The 26,796-nt window shown below is 37.8% G+C and overlaps 1 protein-coding gene across 2 annotated transcripts in view; it reads right to left on the minus strand.

Moving 5' to 3' along the window:
• The window catches only part of Con (leucine rich repeat protein connectin), a 103,324-nt gene that overhangs the window by 23,560 nt on the left and 52,968 nt on the right, over positions 1–26,796 (minus strand). For both annotated transcript variants that reach the window (XM_070661598.1, XM_070661588.1), the window contains one exon: positions 24,780–24,864. The gene's annotated coding sequence lies outside the window, so the exon portion shown is untranslated. The remainder of the gene's footprint in view (positions 1–24,779; positions 24,865–26,796) is intronic.

The raw sequence follows: 26,796 nt of genomic DNA on the forward strand, positions 1-26,796 counted from the left end.
ATTTCCGCGGTAAAATCCCTCATCTCACCCTCCCGTGGCGGCAGTATCTCTTTTCCCGGATTGGATAATGGGATTATTTACCCTTCGGTGCGCAGATTCACGTCATTCACGAGCTAAATCTGCATCGAGAATTACGCCCGGAGATAATGAGATTGCAATGGATATACGAGAGACGATGCAGATTTGCGTTATGAAGCGTGCGTCTGTTTACACAAATCTTTATCGCCGTTTTTTTTTTTTTTTTTTTTTTTTTAACGGATTATCCACGACAATTGTCATTAAACGGTAAATGAAAAACAGTCGGAGAGTTAACGGTGATAAACGGCGGAACTTTTTTCATATCCATGGTAATTTCTCGATTTATCTCGCGCGATTATTGTGATCCCTTCGAAATTGTGTATCGAAATCGCTGGGCATCACTTTGTCTTATAACAAAATTCGTCCCGAATTCCGACGGATGACGCTGATGAAAAATGCAACGGACGAGATCACCCGGACGCGACAGCAATCCGAAAACGCCGAGCGAATAATCCGTATCGCGCGTCCCGCGCGCGCGTGCACGCGCCGGAGTTATCAGGCTCCATTTCGTAACACAATCCTTGCTCGACGTGCGGCACGAATAAGAGGATTATTACTTTTCTCCGCATTACTCCGAATGCAAGACGACAGGGAAAACTGGTCCATTTCTCCGCCCGTCCCTTCGAACGAGAAACGCACAATTTCCGGTCTTTCGCGAGCAGGCGCGGCACGTAGCTTATCTTTCCGGTCGCGCGATGGCACGTGACTTTCGACGTTAAGCACGACCTGGTAGCGAGACACTCTCTGGAGTGGCATACACCCCGTTGTAATTATAAAGTGCGAGATAACGCCGGCGATGTAAATCCTCATTATTGGCCCTGAGGTTTTTCTCATCTCGATACCGGCCCAGCGACTGTGTTTTTCCACCCCACGGCCATGGGAAATTATATGGCAAAGTTTCGGTATCGCCTACCGCAAACCGCTTCCGGTGAACGCGGGCGTAACACACGATGTGAAGAACCTTCATCGAGTGTGTTTTGCGGTTAAATTTTAGTTGCGGCGCAACAACGCGTTATTGCTGGTACATTTAACTGATATAATTATTCAAAACGTAGAAATAGATCTGACAAATCGTATCGAAAATTCATCTGCGATGTGTAAAAAAAAAAAAAGGTAATAATCATTATTATAAATTAAATTAAATGCTTAATCGCAATAAGTCAAAAAAGTAATAAATAATTAATTATTAGAAATTATTATCCGTTTTAAGATTGCATTATAATAATAATATCAAAAAAAATAATAATTATAAAGTAAAACAAATAAAAATATTCGGTTCGACTGTAATTATTAAAATTAAAGAAGTAAGAAAATTTATTATTTTGTTTAAAAATTATTATTATTCTCTAGAATGATAAAAGTGTAGTATTAAGTATTCTTTTCTTTCTTTAATTTTTTAAAAAGCATAAAAATAAAAAAAAAGAAGTGGACGTGGTATTTATAATAATATTCATAATTTCCAACTACGACGTCGTTATATCAGGTCGATACAACGATAAAAGTTCGCGGATTGAAATATCAGCCGCCTTTTTCTAAAATGTTTCGCGGATAATTTAGCAAGCATGTCGCAATTTGCATGTGTTGTTTGTCCACGATTATATTTTCCCCCGTCCCTCTGTTACTTTTTCACGTTGCTTCTTTTGCATTCTGCATAACTCCACCTATTGTCGAGCTATTCGCCGCGAAGGACCGCCATAAAGGGCGCTGATTTACAAATCTAAACTTATGACTCTCCGCGTGCATAATTTAAAGAAAACCCTCTTCGTTAATGACTTGAATATTTCATGAAACGTGCGTATGGCGATAAACTGCGACATAAAGTATCCTAAAATCGAAATCAGATGTTTTATTCATCGCGGAGGATCCAAATTTTCTAAAAAAGTGTCACGTTTAAAAAAAAGAAAAAAAAGAAATGTACGTAGAGAATAATGTCAAAAATAATCTTTGACCGAAATTGTTCATTTCGAAACCATGTTATTCGGATGGAATCGATGGGATGTGAAAACTGCCACCTCTTGCCGGCTGATGATCTTGGACCGTTCGTTATAAAAACGCGATGATACATCAATCGTGCGATTCGCGCGATAAGTATCGCTCGGTTTTGATTCGCGGTCGATTAATTCAAATTCGAAACATGTCACGACGTACAGGCGAGCCATAACTCCATGAAACCATAGCGCTCGACACTATCAGCGCATCGCTATCTCTCATATAGAGTGCGCGAATGTGGGTTAACAATCGAGTTAATTTCCTGGCGTAGATAACCAGGCCGGCCGGCGCATTTGTATTCCGCCGCGATTATTCGCCGGAGGAAATTCGCGGATCGAAGGCGGGAGCATGAGCACGTGTCACGTCCTTCCGCTTTTGGCGTTTTACTATGTAAATCCGGCGAGCTTAAGCTCGCATCAAATGAGCTCTGTAATTCGCGACGAAATCTGGAGGCGAAAATCGCCATTTGAGTTAATTTCAATTACGTAACAATGACATGCAAAGTGTCACTTTCGCGTCAACTAACTGTTGCTACGCGGTACGTTCAAATAGTTTTCGCTGCATTAAAATCAAACCTAATGTAACTACTTTCGTACCTCCAAGCCATTAGTATTCTCTTCCTAATTTAAAATGTATTATTTATTTTGTCTTTATAATTCGGTATACATTATTTTATTCTAAGAGAAAGAAGGTGAAGAAGAGAAAGCGAGAGAAAGACTAGGACAAAAGCAGTTCGTGAGAATGGTGCAGGACGAATATTTGCAATTCCGGTTGTGCCATTACAGCGGTCTGCACGCAACAATGTTGCATACACGCCGAGACAAATTTTTCGCCATTCCGACGGCGACACGGTGGCTTTTTTTTGCCACGTCGAGATATCATCTCGATTCGCCGTTAACACGGCAGCTTTCCATCTCGCTGCCTTTTCTTCAACCGGAAAATTACAAAAAAAAAAAGAAAAAAAAAGAAAGAAAAAAAATTATCATGTAAATAAAAAAATTAATAGAAGCTAATAAAATTAACAATTTCTAAATTAATCATCTTTAGTAACGTGCAATTGCGTTACACCTTGTTTTATTATAATCAATATATTTTCGAACTAGTTACAATTTATATAAATTAAAAAAAACTTCTTTCAATATTATTTAACCTAAACAACAGTTTAATAGAATTCTATATGCCCTGCGAGAGCGAAATAAAAGTTATACTTTTTTTTTTATAGAGAATTGTATTACATTTGTATCTCTTCCGTGTTATTTTACAATTTCACAAATTTACAAGATTTGCTCCGTTTTCTCCTACAAGACGCACATAAATTGCGTAATTCGTCCCTTCCATGCGCATTTTATCGCTATTTTTCACGCGCGTGCTTTTATTTTAAATCGTTCCAGTCAGGTTATCAATATCCAAAATATGTTACGCTATTTCTGCGCAAATTTTGAATTAATTGACGTCACAGCGGTTGATTTAATTTTACGTATGTTCCACATACGTGTCTTTAAATTTATCGCAGCTATTCATCTATGCGGCTTCTGTGACGAAACATTTTGCGTATCGACAAGTATCGAGATCAAAAGGAAACAGATCCCGAATAGATTATCATCGACGCGGGCGCTAATTCGCGAGAGGTTTATCTGATACAATTTTTCCCAATATTTCCTCGAGCGCGGGAGATTCTCGCGAATTCGCCGAACGTGACCAATTCGATTGCAAAAAGCGCAAATCCACTTAAGGCCCGCCATTTGTCTGGTGTGCACGGTGGACTTTCCCGCGGCCCCCACGTGTATATATATCCATATATTGTCAATTCAATCCCGTCAGTTAGCGCCGAAGTGCTCCAACAACGCTCGGCTCCGGGGCGCGCGGTTATAAATCAGCGCGAGATGCGAGTGCCATTTCGAATTCCGGTGCGCGCATAGTCCTTTGTCGCGGCGTATAATTCATACTCAGTTACACATTACGGCGCGCATTACACCGCGCGTTGCACCTAATGTCAAACAATATTCCGAGCGATAATATTTCAAGCATCGCCGCCGCTCCGTCCTGCCCGTAATACACTTGGGATCGCCCGCCGTTGACCCCGTTACACGAGAAATGAATAATATTTGCGTAGTATTAGACAGCTGTATACGAGATATCGATTTCGTATCAGCAATATACCCCGGACAATTTACAGGAAAGCAAAATGTATAAGTGATAGAAAGAAAGCAGAGAATAGCGTGTCTCAAAACAGACCGTTGTGTTAACTTTGTTTCAGTTTTCATCCGGGTAGAGTTTAAAGTGTGTTGAAACTGTTAGAAGTGGAGGATGTCTCTTTGTTTTTTAATTCTTTTATAATCCCGGCGGATTATAAAAATAAGTCTTCTTTCTGGAACGCGTGAACCATTGTGGGACATTTGCAAAATACATTATGAATTAAATAAATAAGCGAAAACGTCATTTAAGACTCGAGAAAATTATGTAAGTGATAAATAAGTATTTATACTTCTTCCTTTTCTTTTCTTATTCATTTTTTACTTTTCCCTTTTTTCTTTCTATCTTCAAAAACTTGGATAACTCGAGTTTTCAAAGACAATTGCTTGGACTAAATGTTGTAATACGATTTTACAAAATGAAATCTTTATTTTATCTTCATTACGATATTGAAATAGTTAATTATTATACGTTACTTTAATGCGTTGTGCGTGGGCATCATGCAAAAGGGTATAATTATGGAATTATTCTTGAACAATTCGTATTTTATTTGCACCAATCGATTAACCTCATTATTTCCCGCATGAAAATATTATAACTAAAATATTGGGAAACAAATGGTTTATAAGATACATTGTACTGCGTATTAAAATATGTCAAACCGAAATAAATTATTTCGCAAACCATTCAATATTTGATCGCACACACATACACGCATAATTCCGTATTATTTTACGTAATATTACTGTTAAATTCCAACAATTTTAACAACCGTTCAATACATTTCTCTAATTCTTAATGCTTTGTTTTGTTTTATTCGTTTGTTTTATTATTATATATATTTTATTATTACATAACTTTAATGTCATATTTTATTCCAAGCTCGAGCTATTTGTATATAAAAATAGAAAATAGAAAGACGTAAATTATTCTCTCAATTAATATTTTCGAAATGTAAAAAAAAAAAGATTTAAGTGTACTCAATTATCGATAAAAAAGTTTAAATAATACAAGATGTAGTTCGTGAAACCGAACTTTCGAACCGTCTCATCTCACATGCGATGCATTATTTTGCATCAACTCGGGACGACGGAAAGTATTATAATTGGATTGTCTACAGCAACAATCATCCTGAATCGCGCAGATCGATACCGGGTGGCGGTGTTTCGTTATGCCGCGATAAATTCTTCGGCGTCAAATTGATTGTCGATCAGACCGGGCCACGCCGTATGTAGCACAGGCGTGTTAACGCATTCCCTCCGCAATTTAGCGCAATTTAGTACTTCGTAGCACACTTATTCGAGTACCGCACACTCGCCGACCCGGCGCTGCTCTGCAGAATGAATGATCAAAGCGGACCGGATAACGTTTATTCGTTCCGCCAGTATACATGCCCGTGGTCGTTATTCCCGTGTCGGGATTCGGGGGGTGTTCGATGCCGACTGCGCTTTTCGAAAATTCTGTTCGATAGTGGCGAGCTGACCGGTAGCCATCACTGATATTTTCCCTGTAAAATCTGCCGGCTGTTACAGGAATGATAAGAACGCGGCTGAAACGCTATCACGTATAAAACTCTACTCTGTGTATCATAGATCGTCTAAAATGAGTTTTATTAATAATAAAAAATTTTCAGTTATTTTGGTAATTTTTTTTTTATTTTATCCGCGGTCAATTTAATCTCGCGACAAAATTAATACATTTTATGAAATAATTAAATGATCAAAAGTTCTTTTTTCGAGTTTTCGTATGGTTTATACATTTTAAGACAAATAGAGTAAAAATTGTAAAAAATCACGCCGTTGATGAAATTTTGTTTCCTGATACGATTCCAGCAGTTTCATTCTCATTCATACATACATCGCGTAAACACGTGATACATCCGGTAGTCATTTTGGTGCGACACGCGGCGTGTTCCTGTCACCGAAATGAATGCTTTATGATCTCAAATTATAGGTTTTTCGACGCACCGATCTGCCTTGTTTTTCGCGGAAGTTGATCCGCGGTAATAATCACCGTGGTGCCTACGTAACCATAGGTGCTGAGAACAAAATTAAAAACTTTGGAGCATATACGCATCGGGGTTGCGCGAGTTCAGGACGAAGGGGTGAGGAGCAAGGGTTCAACCCCAACGTATAGATCTGGAAAGGCGGAGAAACGCGGTAAACCGCAAAACGGTGCGTGACGGGGGATTGCGATGAATGACCTAATCGACGCCCACGTACTGCTCCCTAAGCGAAGGAAAGACAAGGTTAAAAAGGGCTTTCAGATATACGTTTGCCGTGTGGTCCCGTATAAGTTAGGTGAGTCAGGTATGCATTATCGGAGGGTTGAATACAACCGAGTACAATGATAGTTTTTTCAAACTTCTAACAAAATTTAATATTCCTATATATAAAAAACTTCTACATTTCGACGAAAACAAAATACCTACAGAACAAATGTCAAAGTGAATTTAGCAAAGATTAAATAATTAAAAAGACACATTTTACGATAATTGTATTCAAATAAGATATATTTTACGGATAAATCTACGTTTGATATAGTTTTTTCGGTCGCCGTATAATAATTGAGTTTTTCTCGTCGTGAACTATTTCGGTTAAATTCGAGAGATCCAATTACCATGATAGACTCAATTCAACTCCAATTAATAAATGGCGTCATATATTTCACGTTGACGCCACGGCCGTACTTTATTTATCATTAGTCATCCACGCGATGGGCAAAAAATGTCGAGGAGAAATAATGAGATTCAATTGCTCTTTAATTAACATTCCTCGTCCAAATTTGCAATGCCTTACAAAAAATATATTTTTTTTTCTAACAGACCACGCGCATATTGTAAATGTATATTCTCTCGCGGACATAGAAGATAATTAATTTTTAACAATATTTTATTATTTCTTAAAAATAAATTAAAGTTTCAGAAGATTAAAAAATTTAATATTTTTAACTGAAATCTCCGACTGCCTTATTTTCTTTCAACATATAATAAATCAATAAATAAAAAACATAGATAAATAAATAAATAATTTTATATAAATATTAAAATAAATATTTCATACGTTAATTAAAATGGTACAAAATCCACAACAAACATCTCTTGATACTGTAAAATATTTTGAATATCAGTTTTGAATACTATACATGTGCACAGAGCACCCAGAAACTCCGTGTACTTTAATATCAAGCGAGGAAGCGTTGGGTACGGGTAATGGCATTAATTATGCAGGCAATTAACATTCGAGCTACCCCTCGCAGGTATCATTTTACGAGGCCCTCCCTCTTTGCCATCAATCCAAATGTATCATCTAGCGTACGATCTCGTGGCATGATACGTTCCTTCGTTCAAGTGCGCAATTGAGAACCGCCCTCCTCACTTAAATAACAACATTTGCGTATCGCTAATCATTATCGTTGATATCTGACGGCAGCATCGGTCTTTCTAATTAATAAAACAGCGATTTCATCTTTGGTTTTTCTTGATTGTAATTTAAATAAAGAATACATAAAATACTTTTTATGGTGTTCGTACAATTAACTTTTTTTTTGTTCTTTTTTTGTAAAAAGTTAGTTTTATATTATCTATTACATCGTGATTTAATTTGTCGCGTATCCGATCTCTATATTCTTATCGTGCTTCGGTTACTTTTATTACATATTATAAAGTACTTCTCCGCATAAATACGATCTAGTTGCGGTATATGAGCCCTTGAGGACGTTATTTAATTTGAGTTCTTTATCTGTTTTGACAAAAATCTGGCGAGGCGTAAAAAATGTATTCTCGTGTTGATTTAGGGATGAAACGAACCATGGGCAAGTTTGTTATGTGTTTTTTTTTGTTTTTTAACGGGAGTACCGTACAATGCCGTGCATAAAATTTTAATAAATAACTAGCTCACCCGCAAGTGTTACTTATTATCTGCGTTTTCGCAGGTGTCCGTGTGTAAGACGATTCGATCTGACATCCCGGATATTTTAAGAAAAAGAGACCCAGGAAGAGTAGCATGCATCGGCGGAGCAACTCCTAAGTAAGTACCTATTAATTTTTAATTATTTATTAATTTTTTTCTTGTAGCTTTTTATTTCATTTCTAAATTTTTCTTAATTTGACTGTTTACATGCTAATCTTCAAATATACGAATATTGTTATTTAACTTTTTGTGTGTGTATAATATAATATTACTTAAATTATTACGTATTTAAATATATTTGTTTACTTAAATTCGTTGAATTTAATGTCGACAATATTTCCACCGCAAAGAGATTTAATATGATCCGTTTAAAAATTAATAATTAAATTAATGTTTACGTTACCGGTTCAAATACAAGATTATAATAAACGCAAGGTTAACGTTTTCTATCAACGTAAGTAAAGAGTGTAAAAAAGATTAACTAAAGCATTTAATGGAAATCGCGCGTGCACGTAAAAAAGCAGGAACTGCAAAACCGCAACGCTAATCCCCGTTTGGACTCTGTCAGCTTTTGCAACAGTGAAATATGCAACGATGCGTTTGTTATGTTGTACGGCGCGAAAGTATATTTTTTCGCTTACAGCGACTTGCATTTTTTAACCGCGGCATTTTCGCGATATATACGTAACATTTTAACGGATGGCGTAACAACTCGTGCTCACAACGGGACTAGTCTAGTATACATTTCGCGATTTTGTAGTAAATTAAACAGATACACCAAGTATAACTTGGCATTTGCCATAATTTCTTTCTCTCTCTCCGTGACCCTTCTGCAGTACTTTATACGTATATTCTTCATTAACGTATGAGCCAGTTAAAATCCACGCGTTTTCTAAATGTTGTAAAAATTCATAAAAATTTCAATTGTTTATCATTAGGCATATCGTTTATCTTTTATTTATTTTTTTTTTTTTTTTTGATACGTCGCGCTTCTTTTTGTAAGACTTGACTTGCACAAGCACCTAATATATTTTAATAATTTCACGGGGAACTTTTATCTTTCTCGTTCGCTATGAGGATCAAAACTTTTTAATGTAACAAAATTACCGAGACCGTTATTTAATGCTCGACCGAAGAAATGTCTATTCGTCGTGAAACTGCCGTTCTTTCTTATTGTCCGGAGGTTCGTACCGCAACGCTTTTACGGCGCCCAACTTTGCGATTGAAGGGTGTAACGCCGTAATAAGCCGTATGGCAATTTCAAGTATGCAGGCGACTGACAAAAAGAAGGCTCATTTGAACGGCCGCCAGTTGGAGAACACTGCGCTCCGTGCAATTTTCGGTATCTAAGAATTCTGATAGCGGCTGTATTTTGCAAACGTATTGTTACTTTAAACGACCAAAAAAAAATTTTTGATTTATAACGACTCTATTTTTTCGATCAAATGGTTTTTATTTCTTTCACTTTTTAATGCATTTATCGAATTATATAATTTATCAGGTTTATTAAAAAATAATTATGCGATCCAACGGTAATTTATCAAATAATCATACTTGACTAGAAAATGATAATTTTAACTCCCTTGCAAATTTTGTATTAATATTCTAAATCTTTCAAGTGTATATTTATCTATCATAAAATATTATCATAATTGCGGTCTTAAAACTGCCTTTGTAACTGTGGTACTTTGCACTTCGGAGAATACTTAACTACGGATAGCAAGAAGTAAGATGTTTAATAATGAAGTATGCATCGCCGACATTCTGGAGCGGAGGCTGATAAACGCGTTGAGGGCTTTCGAAAGAAGTCCGCCTCACGCAGAACTCGCGAAAAAGAGAATCGCAAAATGCCAAATATAATTATAAGCTTCCCTTAATTATTCCTAACGGTCGTGGCTTCTCATGAATCTTCGCCAGTCTCGAGATTAGCCAGCCAATCGCGATATACCATAACCACCGAAAATCTGCATTATTATACCGCAGATAATTGCGCAATAAATTAAATATTAATATTTGCCATGTAATCGAGAAGAGCATTAATACAAACAACGAAATAGTTATTAAATAAATAAATAAAAAACGCCTGAGTTTAATTGTGCGCACTTCTCATAAAATCTGCAACAATTAAAAAGAAAAATAGATGGCATTTTCGAAGACGTTTGACGTAACGTACCATCGAAATGCCAGTTATGATCGTTATTGTTGCAGACTTCCATAAACGTCGGTGTCAGGGTGCTCGTAGCACGTTTCGCGTTACTGCAAACGAGTAGGGTGAAAGGAGGAGGACGAGGTTCTCCTCGTGGCGGACGACTAATTCGGCTGGCACAGGTGAATATTCATGAGAGGCGATCTTCGCAGCTTAAAGCAAGCCCGTTCGCGAGGCCGTATCGCCGTCGAAAAGACCTTTGCAACGGAGAAACGAGCTGGTCGGAGAAGACGAGTAGAGGAAAACGAGTAGAGAAATATTTCCGTAATGACGGCGGCCCCATTGTCGCGCCCGCTTGCGAAAGTTGCCGTATGTGTGTACAAACAACTGGAAACAAGTAATGCCGTCGCAATTCTCAGCGACGAGACGAGTATAATGATATCTAGAGGCGCACGAATAGAAGATACGTTTTTCAAAGTCTGAATTTTTTATCTAAGAATATGCAATTACCATAATTCCTTCCACACTCTTCTTATTTCATAACACTTGTAATATAATATTAAATACTTTTCTTTAAGATCAGACACTGTTAGAAAAAGAAAATTATTATTTTATTTTGACATTTGATTTTTTTTCACGCAGAATTATTAATTTTACGTATAAAATTATTTTTTACATTATCAAGGTAGCGCAATGTAATTACAATAGATTTTGATAGTACTGAAAGATACCATTAATCTGCGAAACAGAATCCAAGTGTAAAAAGCGAATGCAGCACGTGTTGCCGGAAGCAAAGAAGGTGCTTCGACAGCTATGAAATTCATCGATTCAATAGCTATGAAAACCTGGGGTGCATCATCGATCAGTCAAATGAGCGAAGAAAAATGAAAGGCCGGAAGATCGATGATCTGGCCGAAGCTTAGCTTGAAGGTTTCCGGAAATTCCTCGTAGTCTCCTCATCCCTTTATGGTTGTTTGAGATTTTTCCTATCTCCCTTTTTTCCCCCCGTTTTCTATTACACCGTTGGATATGAAATACCGGCTTTGTATCAACAATTTTCAGATAATAAACGACCCGATATTCTCACTTCGCGCAGATTTTCCCTGTCTTTTTTTTTTTTTTTTTTTTTTTTTTCCTCGAAAATCGACCGTGGCTATATTTTGCATCGTTATATCTAAACTCTCGCCGTATCCGCCGCCGACAATGTAAAGGCTCGCGACCGGCCCAGTAGTCGTTAACTCGAGAGCTCCTGCTCCTCATTATGGTCGATAACTTTAATCACCGCTTGCGCAACCACTCTTGCCGTCCCTATTCCGTGCCAGTCAACAACGATGGCATCAACCGGCGTGTGTCACTCTAGTTATTCGCTTTTATCGTTACGCAGGGTTAACTCATCTACTCGTTTGCAAGTGTTAATAAGATGCGAAATTTAACGTCGCGATAAATTTATCCTTCAAATAAATTCGCTCGCTTCTGTAATTATCACTGACTATTATATTTTTGTCATATACGAACGTCCGAGAAAGGCACGTTTTTAAACGCGTCAATCTAAAACTTAAATAGCTGTTATTTTTTATATTGCTTTAAGTTAATTATAGTAATATCATATTTTTAATTTTAATTTAAAGATATTGAATAACTAACGTTTTAAAGAGCTCGTTTCCCCATTATTAAAAATAACCATATAAATCTAAAACTTAAATAGCTTTTTCTCCATATTACTTCAAATTTATTAATAATATATCGATTTTATTTTCAAGACAAAAATATAAAATAGCTAACGTTTTAAAGAACTTGCTTATATTATTAAAAATTAACAGTTTCTAAATCAATTAAATTCATTATACTGTTATACAAGAAATAATAATTTAAAATATGAAGATATAAATTGTATCGCAGAATACTTTCTTGAAATCCACAACACCAATGGAATAACCGCTTTCGTATACGTATTATTTAATTTATCTTGCAAAACTGTACGACTCGTATTGTATATTTCCGTCCGAGTATCAGTAACGGTCTCAAGTAAATACATAACTCGAGCCAAGGTACTCTATTTCTATACTATAGCTGATCGGGGAATTACTTGAAATAGTATATGATATCCGTTGCCGCGCTATTTCCGTCAACCGAGAGATTGACCAGCTAGTGTCCACTCTACTCCATGAAACAATAACCGACCGCGCATCAGGGAGGATCGGAGACTTGCGTCAGCGTTATTTTCGAGAGGCAAGTCGACACCCCTTCGATCCCCGTCCAAAGGGATGGCATCCTTCACGTGTTATCGTGAGACACGCCAGGCGCATAACTCGATATCTCGCGACCGCGATAATGCGCTGTGCCTCACCGTCAATTTCTCGGCAATATTTTACACCGCGGAATCATGCACGGCCGACATATCGATCTACGTGTCGTGACGCAATAGCTGTACCTTCGCGGCGGTGTAATTTCCCCCGGAATAAAGCACCCACTTTCGGAAAGCACGGTCTTTCTTCCCGGGCGACCGAGTGGCCGTCTCTGCACGGGCGGAGTGTTATTTTCCCCTCGACAAGATTTATCACTATTTTATACTTTTTGAAAAAGGCACTCGCATGCGCTGTCAGCCGAACGATGTCATACACAGCGACATTTGTACTATCTACAAGAATAAACGTGTTACGTCCTAACGTATTCGACTATACGTAATCGACGTTTTTTTTATTATTTTGGAATTATATTTAATTTACTTGCAAGTGAATTAGTTCGAAGCTCGGAATGAAAAATTAGCACAAGATTAAATACCATATTATAGAACTATTACTTTAATTTAAATATAAACAGTGAATAATATTTAAATATATTGGAAATATTATATATATCTTTACGAAACATTAAAGTTTCGAATTTTATTCTTTTTTCATCGCTACAATAAATATTTTATAATAAATATATATAAAACGAAAGGTTCTATCGCGTTAAGCTCTTCGCGAATTTTCACGCAATTCTCGAAAAATAGAATACCTCGGGACGACCTCACAAAATACACCTATATTCGCGAGAACCCTCAATTTCCTGCATCCCACGATCGTGTCTTTTCTGGACGCGTATCTGCGAGTTACCGGGATGTTTTTTCGCGGATATTTGCACGAGCTACGTACCCCGGCCATCTCGAGGTCGGTGACGTCCAAAATCGACCCGCGGGTGAATTTCGTCCATCTTCCCCGCGGAGATTATAAAATTCGCCAAGAAATCGTCGAGCCCGTCCGACCCGTCGAATATTAATGCACGCTGGCAAAGGAACTTATCGATCACCCAGTGCATAATCCCAGAAGTATGAGGAGTACGGCTTTCGAGATCTATTTCCAATATGTGATTTCACGCGTGTACATCGCGGGATACTCTCGCGGGGAATCTAAGTTTCGCCCTCGATCTCGCATCTCGCTTCGAACTCAATCTCGGATTTCGAACATGACGAACTAATACCGAGTAAAAAAGAAACGTTAATTAATCACAATCGTTTTCTTTTAAAACACGGTTAAAATAATGATTAGTTAATATTTAATTTTAATATTTTTAATTAACGTGAAAACTAATCTAACAGAAATTTTATAATATACATGAATATATTTAAAAATATGTTAATGTAGTTAGTATATTCATATACTGTTGGAATAAAAAAAACTTCTTTTTATTTTTATTCCATTAACCATTCTATTCTTTTCTACGAACAGTTTTTATTTAAAAAAAGTTGTTCAAAGGAAAATGTAATTTTGTATATTCCTATTAATCTATTTCTAATTAATTATAATTTATAAATTAATTATAATGCAAGAAATAATTGGCTCAAATACCACGTAAAAGTGTAAGAATATTTGAAAGCATTTTAATTTTGTTGAATTAACAGTGAATTCAAATATTTAATATATTGTACAAATGTTCCTTTTGAAGCGTTAAACACTCGATAAGCTTCAAGCAAAAGTAAGTCATAGGAAGTTCGCCGCGTTAATTTTTAAAGAGCATTCGACTGTGAGCCGTTGATAATGTCAAGTAATTTCTATCATTTAAAAATATATTTTCAACAAATATTAAAATAATCATGCATAGATAACTCTTTTATTCGCCATATTTAATTAAGCAGAAATTACGATTATACTGTAACAATTTTATGCGTTATAAAATTAATATCTCGTAATTATGTATTTTACACGCGCGTTATTGCTCGTAAACGTCTCTCTCCCTTCCCTCGGTTCTCGCAGAATCCGCGACACAACTCAATTCACCATTACGCGCATCTGCAGCGCAAATCGTAATAGACACCGTCATATTTCGCGTTCAACGCGGCCCTTCGAAGACTGCGTTTACGGCCGGGCTCACTTTTATGATTCTCCAACGAGCGAGCGGCCGTTGTTAAAAGGAATACATCCCGCGCCGTTGTAACATGATTCGACTTTTACAACTTAAAACTTGCCAATTCCAAGTACTTTGCTATTGCATTGAAAAAAAAAAAAAAAAGAACGTATGATACTTTGGTTATATTAAGAAAAAATCAGATGTCTACGTTAATTAAGAGAATAAATATATGCCCGAGTGGAAATTTATTTAACTAATCTTATTTTGCAGCTAGTGGTTAGATCGCGCAGATTAAATATATTTCTTAACTAATGATTAGCTTGGTACTAGCCATAAATTATAAGAAAGTATTTATTATTTAGTGACTATTTTTAAAAAATAAAGTTGTCATTTAAAAAAAAGAACAAAATCTGTCTAGTATCGGTCGTCTAGTCACTGTCCAGCGCGGACCATGTATCTAAATAGTTATCTAAACGGTTTTCCCCGCGTACTTGTTTACTGTTGTGTGCTGACTTTACGTAACGTTCGCTCGACTGCCGATTTCTGGCTCAATGCTGGACAGTTTTGCTAGACAGCCACGAGATGAACCACGAATTGGCTAGCTAATTATTAGGTAACCGTGGGAATCAATTTCCACTCGGGTGTTTATTAATTAATTATATACGTCGCATATCCGTTTGATTGCGTTACGCGGATCGATATTATATTCAGAGTAGGCAGTCTTTCTTTCGGGGTAGGGAAAGAATCCTTGGAAATCCCGTCTCATGGCGTTTGCCATGTCCGTCTATCCGTCGTTTCACCCATCCATCTATCCACGAGGGCCACGGCGGGCGCCCTTTTTCACGTCGACACGCCGCCGAACGGGCCCCGCCGAGTAGTATCGATCTTGCCGGCGGAATAAAAAGGCGATTCGTTTCTCTTTCTCGCGACGACGACGACGGGCACGAGTTTGCATGCGGACCTCGTAAACCCGCGCTTCCATGACTCTTCCGCGACAGCGGAGCGACCGTGACGTCGGGAATCGCGCGCTCTACGTCTCTCGACTGGAGAACAAGCGCGGCGGAAAATGGCAACTGAGCTATGAAGCCCGTTGCCCTGAAAAAGGAATCAGAATGTCTTTCAAGAAATTAAGCCCTTAATTCCTCGCGACTTCCCCGGGGAACCCGAGACGTCCTGCATAGTTAAAAGGAATCCTTTTTTAAGTATAATTAATTACGTTAAATGAGACGGATCGTTGCTATTTTATTGAATGTTTTGTTTTAATTGAAATATTAAACGGCAGTCTGGCGTCAATAGCAGAAAGATTGAGTATAAATAGAAATTTTTGATCTCTATAAATGACTCTTTTTCCGAAAAATTGTCTCGTAGGTGATATATAATTTTATTCTACTTCTCGATTTAGTTGTGTGTGTTTTTTTAGCGGCATCGCTCGTCGAATTGTATTATACCTCACTCGGTACATGTCATTAGTTTACATAAACAAATATGCGACGTGACGTCTACGAAAAGCGAAAACGACGAGCATCGATGCTAAGAGACGCAATACATGGGAGTTATGCGAATTGACATTAAGGAGAAACAACGTCGATCTTTATTCCGTAAGAAAGCGGCTTGGAAACGGGGAACTTCGCAGAGTGCATGCAACGTCATCGGCTATTACAGTCGCGCGCAATATTCCGAGCAAAGGCGGCACGATAACGCAGTGGTTTATCAGAAATTCTTTTCTTGCGAATAAATCGCAATGCGCGGGTTTTTTCCGAGAAAAGAGAGAAAAAAAATTACCCGCCGTCTTACCCGAGGAAAGCAGAAAAGTCTACTTGAATATTGAAGCTAGCGAAATACATTTAAACACGTGACATTTTATCGCTATCGTTAAATCGTTTGACCTCATAAATATTTTCGAGTATAAAAAAGTACACGTTATTAAAATAATGCTCGGTTTTAAATAAGAATGTATAGTATTAGAATATCTCGCTCTTTTTAATTCACAAAATATGTGAATATATTACCAAGAATAAACTTTAAATTCAAATAAATCGATCGTAGAGAGATAAAAATAATTCTAATTTTTTAATCTATTTCTTACAATATTTTTACATTTCTTTTTCGACATAAAAATGTGAAATGAGATATATTTAAGCCGGTTTTAAGCATCTTATCTGTCATCGACGTAATATCCGTAGTCATGAATCGCACGTTCTTTCGGCAAATTCGCGTAGAAGATTTCTTTCGAATAAAGATCAATGTTTATCTTTAATGTCAATTTTAATCATACGGTAGTACATCTTTTCGTCGCCTTGGCTTCTCGCAGATGTCACGTCGTGTATCCTGCTAAACGGTCTCTCTCTTCGATCCCGTATGCCAGCCGTCGGAGAAAATCGAATCTCGTCCGAAACTAATTTTGTGCCTTTGTAGAAGAGACGTGCGCCATTACTGCCGAGCGAGAGGAAGTGAAAGGGGAGGGTAAGAGCGGAGGGATGGATGGATTCCTAGATTTCCGATAGTATTGAAATCCGTCGAAGTGAAAAGCAAATTATATGAACTCGCTTTCTTCCTCTTTCCCTTTCTCCCATCTCCATTTCCCTTTTACCAAAGAGAGAGAGAGAGAGAGAGAAAGAGAGAGGGAGAGAGATAAGGGGTGAGAGGGAAGAAACGGTGGCGGGTCCTTTGATGTTTCCGCTGTCGAAACAAAATGGCCCGCATGCTCTCGGGAACGAGATATCTCCGCACGATACGCAACCCCGAGTAGGGAGGTGACTCTCGAGCCCTTCGTCGAAATGCTCCGAGAAATTATTAAGTCAACTATAAACGGGGAGAAACTGCAAGATCACACGGCCGGGCACTAGGAGCTACGCGGTAATTGGAGTGCGATCTTAGAGAAAACGATTTTAAGCTGAAATAAATTTAATTCTTGCAAAACGTGTCATTCTTTTTCGCGCGCAAATCACGGCGTTGAAGTACCGGAGAACTTAATCGGGGAACTTCGTACTTGGGAAATCCATTAAGCTGTTTTCAGGAGGCGGAAGGGCGATATGAATTTATTTAGCTCATCTATATTTCTTTATAAAATTTATTTATATAAAATCTCAAAAGAGATTATTTAATTCTATTTATTGTTAGACGGAGCTTTTTCTTTCTTTAACACGCGTGCGTTATTATAAAGTGAGAATTAAAATTAAACGTGGAACATGATCACGGAGGCGGCGCCGACGTAAAATGGCGTCACGACGTGCCTATGGGATGCCAGATTGCCACTCGTGTAATTTTCACAAAAATTAGCCAGACTCCAACGGGCCCGGCCATCTTTTGGAGAAGGGGGGACCATTTTGAAGGGTTGAAACCGCCGCCGACGGTTTCACGCTCCGATCGGCCTAACGAGGTTTCGTTAGGCATCCCTTCGCCCTGGCATTCGCCCACCGCCATCGGCTTAATTGTATAAATATTAGATTACGCGTAGGGTGCGCGGCTGGTAGCATAACGCCAAAATCGGACGCGAATTTTACGCTCTGCCGGACGGATTTATTCGCGGAATACAAATTCGCCGGGGTTCGCCGAAAGTTAAATATTTTCTCTCAGCCATAGATACTCTGAAAACCAAGCATACTGAAACAATGTAAAAACCTAGAAATAACTTAAAATACATTTAACGTCAGTGAAATTAAAGCAAATATTTTTAATCTTTCTGTATTGTTTATATGAGAAGTAATATTAATATATTTTTGATAATTTTAATTTTAAAAGCGTATTAAACCTTATAAATACCAAAAAAGAATTTTTAATTTCAAAAACGTTTTACGATTAAAAATAATAGACGTGGAACTTTATTGCTGAACAAAAATTAACAAACTCCCTTTTTTTTTAAATATGTCTTGAAATATCAAATATGTATTTAATTTTTAATTTAATTCTGAATATTTCAAATCTCAATGTAAAAATTATATACGAAAAGATGATAAATTAAATATAAAAGATGAAGAGAATGGCACATAAATCGGAAACATTCCGAGATTTCTTTGATTCTGCGTATCGTTTTACTTTGCCGAAAATTGAATGACGCGCGTTGGGTGCTCCTTACGTCGAAACGAGATGTTTATTTATCGCATTTAATATACGCGTGGGATACAAGCCATGCGAGTGGAGTTCGCGGAGTTCGCCAACCGACGAAACAGGTGGGTGTCGCCGTGCTTGTGGCGGCTCCATTCAAAACCACCTCTCACCCTCGCGACCTCGCTCTCGGCTTGTAAAAGAGACGCCAGACATAACCGGGCGCGTGTTACGCCACGAACGACGTACGTGTGATTTATCCGCGCGAACAGGTGTCAACGATACGCCGGTTCTCGTATGTGAACGACAGGTAGATGGTCTGTGACACGACGTCTCTCCTTTGCCCCGACTTTCCATGCGGATTTACTTTCGCGGCACCGATTTTCGAGGGTGAACGCACCCTTGTCCACCATTGCGCAGATGTTGGAACCATCATTTAATTAATAGGGAAATCAGGCACTTCTGACAGCAAAGATTATAAAGAATTTCAAACGTTTTAAAAATTTATCGAAATTATTATATGTTACTTAATGATATAAATATATAACAACAATAATAATAATTTTTTTAATGAGTAAAAAAAATAATGGATATTTTAAGCACGATCTAATAATATTTTCTCACGTCATCGTTTGCTATTTCCCGACCCAACCGCTGTTTGCACTGAAACGTCACGTCTATTATTAATGAATTCCATACCGCATACGTGAGTGTCTGCTCATCTCGTAATCGACTGCAGCCTGGCCGGCTGACTTGTTACTCATAAGAGAAAGATCAAAAAATAGCAACGACCCGAGAATGCACTCCCGTGACGCATCCCCGAACCGACAAAACTCGCATACGAAATGCACGCCGAAGCATTTTCTTCGCCGTTCTCGAGAAAAGTTTGCTTTGTTAGCGGAGCGAGCTTTTCCTTGCCAGGCTGGACGTAAAGTTGGAGGAGATTCAGTTCCCGACCCACCGAGCTAAAATTCTTGACGTTCCTCCATACAAAATTACCGTTTCGACCACGGAAAAAAAAAAGAGAAAAAATAAAGGACGAAGAAAGAGAATTCGTAGACGCTGTTAGGGTAGTCCTGCGAACGTGACCGTCTTGTTTTTTATATTTGAGAAACTTTTTTTTTTACTTTTTTGTTGCTTTATACTTCCGGTACTTTTTTATCTATTTATTAATAAAAAAAAAATTTTAAGTTAGAAACTTCTTAATAATTTTGTACAAATTATGCAAACATTTTCAATATTTATCTGCAAAGTGTGTATCGATGAATTGCAAAATTTATACGCGACTACAGCGTCCAGTGAACATAGCGCGTTTGCTTTCATAATCGAATTCGCACGACACAACTACAGTGACTGCGATGCTACAATTTGCATCCCTGGTGCAATCACCGGAACAACGTACATCCAATCGGGTTCTGCTGATCAATCGGGACGAACTCCTCGGCGAAATAACCGGTGGCTACTACAATGGACCGAAGATATCGATCGATAATAATCCATTGTCGATCGATCGGCGCACGCCGGAAGAAGTGTATAACGACCGGCGCCGTTATTAATTGCGGTTACTATCGCGAAATTGCCCTTTTAAATCATGCTCGGTATGCATCGGCAAATATTTCACCAAAGGAAGAGAAAGGGTAGGGTGCGATAGCTTTTCGCAAATGCATCGATCGATTCCGAATATTTATGCGACGTCGATAATGAATCTCGTGGCGAAATAACGCGAATAGTTTCTTGGAGTATGAACAGGTCCCACTTCACAGGAGACGTTTGTGTATAATTGGCCATTAACCAATAGTTACGTATAAAATATTTTTTATATTTTTTAAATCAATTTAACTTAATTTACTTATTTTTTTCATTCCTTTTAGTGAAAATATCGAAAGATATTGTCATCTATCTTAATTTTTCAATCATATGTTTGTATAAGTTTCAAATATTAAACTTACATCGAAGTAAACTTTACTAAAATTTACTGAATGATGTATCTCTCTGTATTTTGTTTGATTTTCCGAAGTTTATTTCCTAAAAAGTTTGCCCCCCTAAGTTACCTAACTCGGAAATTGAAAATATATTTTCTCAGTTTTATATTCCGTAATAAAAGTTGGATTTTTTACTCTCTCTTCTTTTTTTATCACGTGTACATGATTCCGCGAGAATTATTTTTTTCTACAGGAGAACTATTTATATAAAATCATCTGTACGATTTTTGAACTACCGAGCAAATTTACTTTTCGCGTAAATTGCTTAGCAATACTTTTACGTAGGTATGAATTTTCTCTTACTTGAGATAAATCTCAAATGCCTCGAACCGAAACCAACGAAAGGAATTACATTCACCGAGAGAAGAATACAGTCACTTTGAGACCTAACCATAATTTTATGTATAGAATTATAGAAGCGTTTTCCAAAATATCGTTCTAACAAGACTGCGTTTTTATTATCATTGTCAAGATTGTGAGATCGACAAAAGAAAGCGGGTTAAAATAGGTGGGCTGTTGACCAAAAGGCAGGCTCGAATATCTCGACGAAACGCGTAACGTGAAAAATACATTTTGTACGAAGAATTAACATCGTTTTTTAAAACCCGCTCTTTAATATTTTACATTTATGATATTTCTAACCACGAACACGATTTAGTTAATTACAAAATTAATTAAGTTTATCATATATGTCTCCAAAAGCACGGGAAAATTATAGTCTGGCCCAAAAGCAGCAGTACTTTTATCAGTGTCGAAATACGTTTGCTCGCACGCACATGTACGTCGAAATTGTTACTTGCGCTACTCGCAAATATATTTTGCTGGGGTTGATAACAGGACTTGCCGCGGGATGGTCTGTTCTTGCGAATCAGCGACGTAGACGGGATTTTGCTTGTTGTTCTGGCTTACAATCTGGAGTGCGTCCAAACGGCCGAATCCGGGCCGGGTATCTATTGTCCCAGCATCCCGGACCGCCATCTCGCCTAGCGATAACATCTGGCTGTCCCCTTATAACGACACCTCGAACGCGCCCGATTATTTGCCCGCCCGGGCGTTTATCCTCGGGGAATCGATTCGTCGCGCATAGATCTTACCTTACCCCCTTGTGTAAACTGTAAGCCGCAACAAACGGCTCGCTGCCGTCGTCCGATTTCGAGACAATGAAGACTAGTATCAGACTGGTTTAATTCGCGCGAGAACCGAAATCTTCATTTTCAAAAACTATTGAAAATTAGCCTTCAGTGAACGCGTGAGATATATATTTTTTTTCTTTTTTTTTACACCCGAGGCTTCTAAAAAATTTCTCAGCTTTCATGAACGCCTTTTCGATGTAAATCGATTTTTATCAAAAGGATTAAATGGAAAGATTTAACTTGTTTTAACTTTGCTTCTTAAATAACAAAATTATATTTTGTATGCAATGAGACAATGCGTTGGAAAAAGCTGTCAGCGCGAATGCTGTGCTAAAATGAAATGGCGAACAATTATTTGCGAGTGATGTTGAATGATTACCGAAGTCGATCTTTATTCCTCGTCTCTATTATAAGCACTGTCATGATCATTAGCGGCTAGCGGCGGCTGCACGCGAATGCACTGAAAGCTAATGGCCGACTATCATTTTTCTGCTATTATCTACCGACGAACTATTAATATTCGAGCACCGACCACTTCTCTCGTGTAACGAGAGCGTAAAACAAAACGCGGTGTCGCCGTATACATACATACGGCGACCTGAAATCATTATGCCGTGCCTCAATTTATTAATTATCATAAGGTGTGATTGTTAAACGTAATTGTATACGTTTTATTTTAATTAAATCGTGCAAATCATCGAGGAGTGAAATAAATAGAATTATCAAGCCGCGTGATGAAAATACTAGGCACGCAAAACAATACGATTAACTGAACAACAGTGACATTTAAAAGTTTTAAAATTCTAAAGAAATTAATAAGAAGAAATGTAATTCCATAATTTTTTTTCCGCCCCTTAAAAAGCCTCGTCAGAAATAACGTCGAAAATAGCGTCGAGTACAACGTCAAATAAGAAAAAAAAAAAAAAGATTTGCGGGTGGGATTCGACGGTTTCAGATTTAAATCTACGTAATGCGCAGCTTAGTGCACTAATCACGCGGCGTGTTATTTTGCTGCATATATCGCGGCGCAGGTAAGGGAACAAGGTGTTCCGTGCATCGCGAGAATATTATTGCCGCCCGAGTAACTTCAGGAATGGAACTCTGGCGCGATGCACCTTGTCTTCCATATTCATTAAACTATTTAAAGCGGCCATTATGGCTCTACAACGGCACCAGCCGTTGCAGAACTCTCCAACACATCGACGGCGAAACTGTTACACGCTCAAAAACTTGACCAACAATTTATTAGCACATTCGCGTTATTCTCGACAGCCACGGGCGGGTCGCCGTATTCTTTACCTCTTGTTCCCGGGTTATTCACCATTTTTCCTTTTGCCCCGCTGTCCCCCTGCTTGCTCGCTTTCGCGTGACCGCATGACATGTTCTACTCACATTCTTGCTCTACGCATGGCCACGTAATCACGCAAATGTGAGGTAGAGGGCAACAAAGGGAGAAAATAGTAATTAATTTTTTCTCTTCACGCGCAGCAGATGTCATAAACATCTTGATGTCTAGATATAATTTTTAAAAAAACGTAAAACGTAAAAATAGAATCTAAGTTATCACGGGTTAAAAAAACAATTATAGAGCTGCTTTAATAATTTCGACAAATTCTTGAAAAGATCTCACTTGAGCAGAAGGTAAATTGATTATCTACGTAATCGCGTCTAAAAAGTTCAAGTCTAAAAAATCACGATTTAATATAGAATGCTTTTTTTTCTCGCATTTATGAGGGTTCTAATTGTCAGGAATGTAATTTTCTGATACAGTTATTTCTTTTTCTTTTCGAGCGTTTAAGCAAGAATTTTATGTAATTCGTGTAATACCGTTAATACGATTGAGAGCTAAATGGGCTTCAGTTTTACGCTGTCAACAGCACACGCGATCCGCTCCGGGCGTTAATGACGACTCTTAAATCGACTACCCGTAGCTGATATCCACTTCATCCCCGTGTCCGCGGCATACGCAGCGACAAAGCGCCGCAATTGCAATATACACTGAGAGTGCACGAGAGACCTTTCATTTCCGCCGAAACCGCCGCTCGCGGTGACACCTTTTGCCCCGCGCTTTTGCCGAATTACTTGCGGCTGATTAAATCCTGTCCGGTAATGCAACATCAAAGAATATCGAAGGATGTCTGTCGACGACTACCTGGATCACAATTAAATATAGACGCGCGGCGCAATCCTTCGATTGCAGTAGAAGTTCGAAAATCTCCAATGCGAAAAGGATATTTCATGATATTCTATTTAATTGTGATTTTTATTTCTGGTAAAATTAGGTCGCGACTGATTAAAATCTGACGTGTTTTTCAAAGATTTTTTGACTTCAAAGTTTTATAAAATAAATTACTCAATGCTCGATACAGCTAGGTATAGTATTGCATTATATAAAATACAATCAGACTGCTTCAACACCTCAAGCTCAGAGGAAAACCGTATCAATGCTGCATGATGATTACTTAACTCGGTGAGCTATTATACGTTTAAGTAGTTATCGACTTATCATACTGTGGTTGTGTTAGTTAAACAAACAGCTCCTTCCGATCTCTCGTCTTAAGTCGTCGTGTAAACAACCAAGACTATCTAGTTATTCGCATGCGGGTGCTCCGGTTTAACTACCGTAAAATATGATCGCTTACGCGGGATGCGAACAAATAAATCTTGACTTATTTAGAGTCAATAATTATACAGATTATTATTTTTTTTTTCTTTAAATTCTTTTGTGTGTAATTTAAGAGGCGCGATAACTGATTTTTTAACTAACTGCTTTTTTTTATAGAAAATATATAAGACTAAAATATTTTTTGAAAAAGCAATAGTAAAACTTTGTTAATCTTAAATTTTCTCTATTTTCTATTTTTTTTTTTTTTTTAATTATTTTCTTTTACGTTGTATGATTGTTGACTCATTCTATATTGGATTCCCCTTTTATTTCGTGCTTTGACTTTAAGATAAACCTTCTTGTACTTACAGTTAAGCTTTACTTTCCTGCGCGCGGTTCAATATCCTGGAAATTTGGTTCTGCTCGCTGGCCCGATCAGTTAGCTGCATCCAATCTGTACAGAAACACAGGACGAGGATAAAAAAAACTATCGTTTTACCCTGTTTCGTAATTAATTTGGCCATTAATCCACCGGTAAATTAAACGAGAGATAAGTTGGGCAGCACACGGACGATTATTAATCACACATATCGGCATGAATTTTTCGGATTTTTCAATTTCCTTCTTTTACCTTTTCGTGATTTAAAAGCATTACTTCGCTATTAAAAATATTCTTAAATACGTTATTGGAGATAAATATGTATACTAAATAATGAGATAGAGCGCTTGTGCTATTCGAACACAAACGTATAACGATTTTTAAGAAGGGACATGTTATGCGTTAATTTATTCGTTTTTCGTGCTCGCTTATATGCGTACTCTCATGTCGCGCATATTCCGCCAAATATTTCGGATTTGTCGCGTCGCCGGCCTACCTGAGAGAATTTGCGCCCTGTGTTTCGCGCGTCTAATCGTCACCGTCGGGAAATTACATCGAGTTTCCCGGCTGCAAGCCGACCGTAATTTACACCGCGCGGAGACTACACGACATTCCGCGCGGCCCTTATGGTCGCGCCATTGAACATCACGAGCGAAAAAGGAAAAAGAAAGAGGATTATTAATCCCTAGAAATTGTAAATCTCCGATTACACGCGACACTTTTCTTCCATTTCATTTTTAACACGACTCAAAAGTCAATTTTACGCCAAACGGCGAGTGTTGAACGTTTCCTCTCGATCATAATAATTATCCACAGAAATTATTCGCAAAATCAACTTCGATCTTTATATTCTTCTTCCTTTTTCAGCTTTTAGATTAATTTACATTTAAATGCAAATGTTTGTAAAATGTTCTCCCTCATCTGTAAATATAGGGCGTGTCGCGAGCGCAGTCTCGTATTCAGGAATTCCTTAATATTTCGAGTGCTTGTTGATGCGTCGCGAAACCTCGAAAGTAAAGATAGGAAGTGGAGTAGAGAAAACAGCGAAGATCCGGCACTTAGATCAAAGGCACGAGACGTCATCATCGAAAAGATTGCAAAGGCGGAACTGTTTTCATTCGTTTCGGCGAAAATAAAGAGCGGAGTTACTTTAAAAGCGATAGAATCGCTTTGCGATTTACGGTAGCCGATCAAATTGATTTAAAGTTTACCATAATTTCGGTGAGCTCAAATACTTTCTGTACATCGTTAAGAAAGTAATAAAAATATAATACTTTAAGTAATTAATAAGGATATACATTTTGCTCGTACCTGAACTTTTACGTATATTCGGCGAACGATACAATTCCAGTACAAATGATTCTTTTCTCTCTTTTCCTATTTTCTTCTCAAATATTCCTTTTTCCACATCTCGTGCGTGGAGAGCTTCTAAGATCACTTTTCCTTCCGTGAAAGTAATATTCTCGTACTATATGCAATCGTTATATTTTTATATGAGCGACTATCTTTAAAAGAATTGACGACCGTCTCACACTGAGATATTGACTTTGTCCAAACTGATTTCGGCCTGTAAAACGAGCCGCGAAACGCGGTTGTTTATACGCGGATCCGGACTAACCTTAAAAAGACTGGTCTAGCAGAGAAAAGAGAGAGAGAGAGACAGAGAGAGATGTCGACTTCACCGCCGCTGACTGCAAACTGTGCTGCGCGTACAAAACATCTCTCTCTCTCTCTCTCTCTCTCTCTCTCTCTCTCTCTCTCTCTCTCTCTCTCTCTCTCTCTCTCTCTCTCTCTCTCTCTCTCTCTCTGTATCTCTTTTTTCTCTGCTACTAAATTTAATGCGTTAAAAGATATAAACTATATGCCGAATGTCATATTAAATATTCATTCAATGATAAATTTGACGTAACTGTAATGACAGTTTCAGACTCGCAATTTATTAATTTATCATTGAATTAATATTTTTCGGCGTATAGTTTATATCTTTTAACGTATTAAATTTAGTAG

The sequence above is a fragment of the Cardiocondyla obscurior genome, linkage group LG01 (assembly GCF_019399895.1).
Source record: "Cardiocondyla obscurior isolate alpha-2009 linkage group LG01, Cobs3.1, whole genome shotgun sequence".
Lineage (NCBI taxonomy): Eukaryota > Metazoa > Arthropoda > Insecta > Hymenoptera > Formicidae > Cardiocondyla > Cardiocondyla obscurior.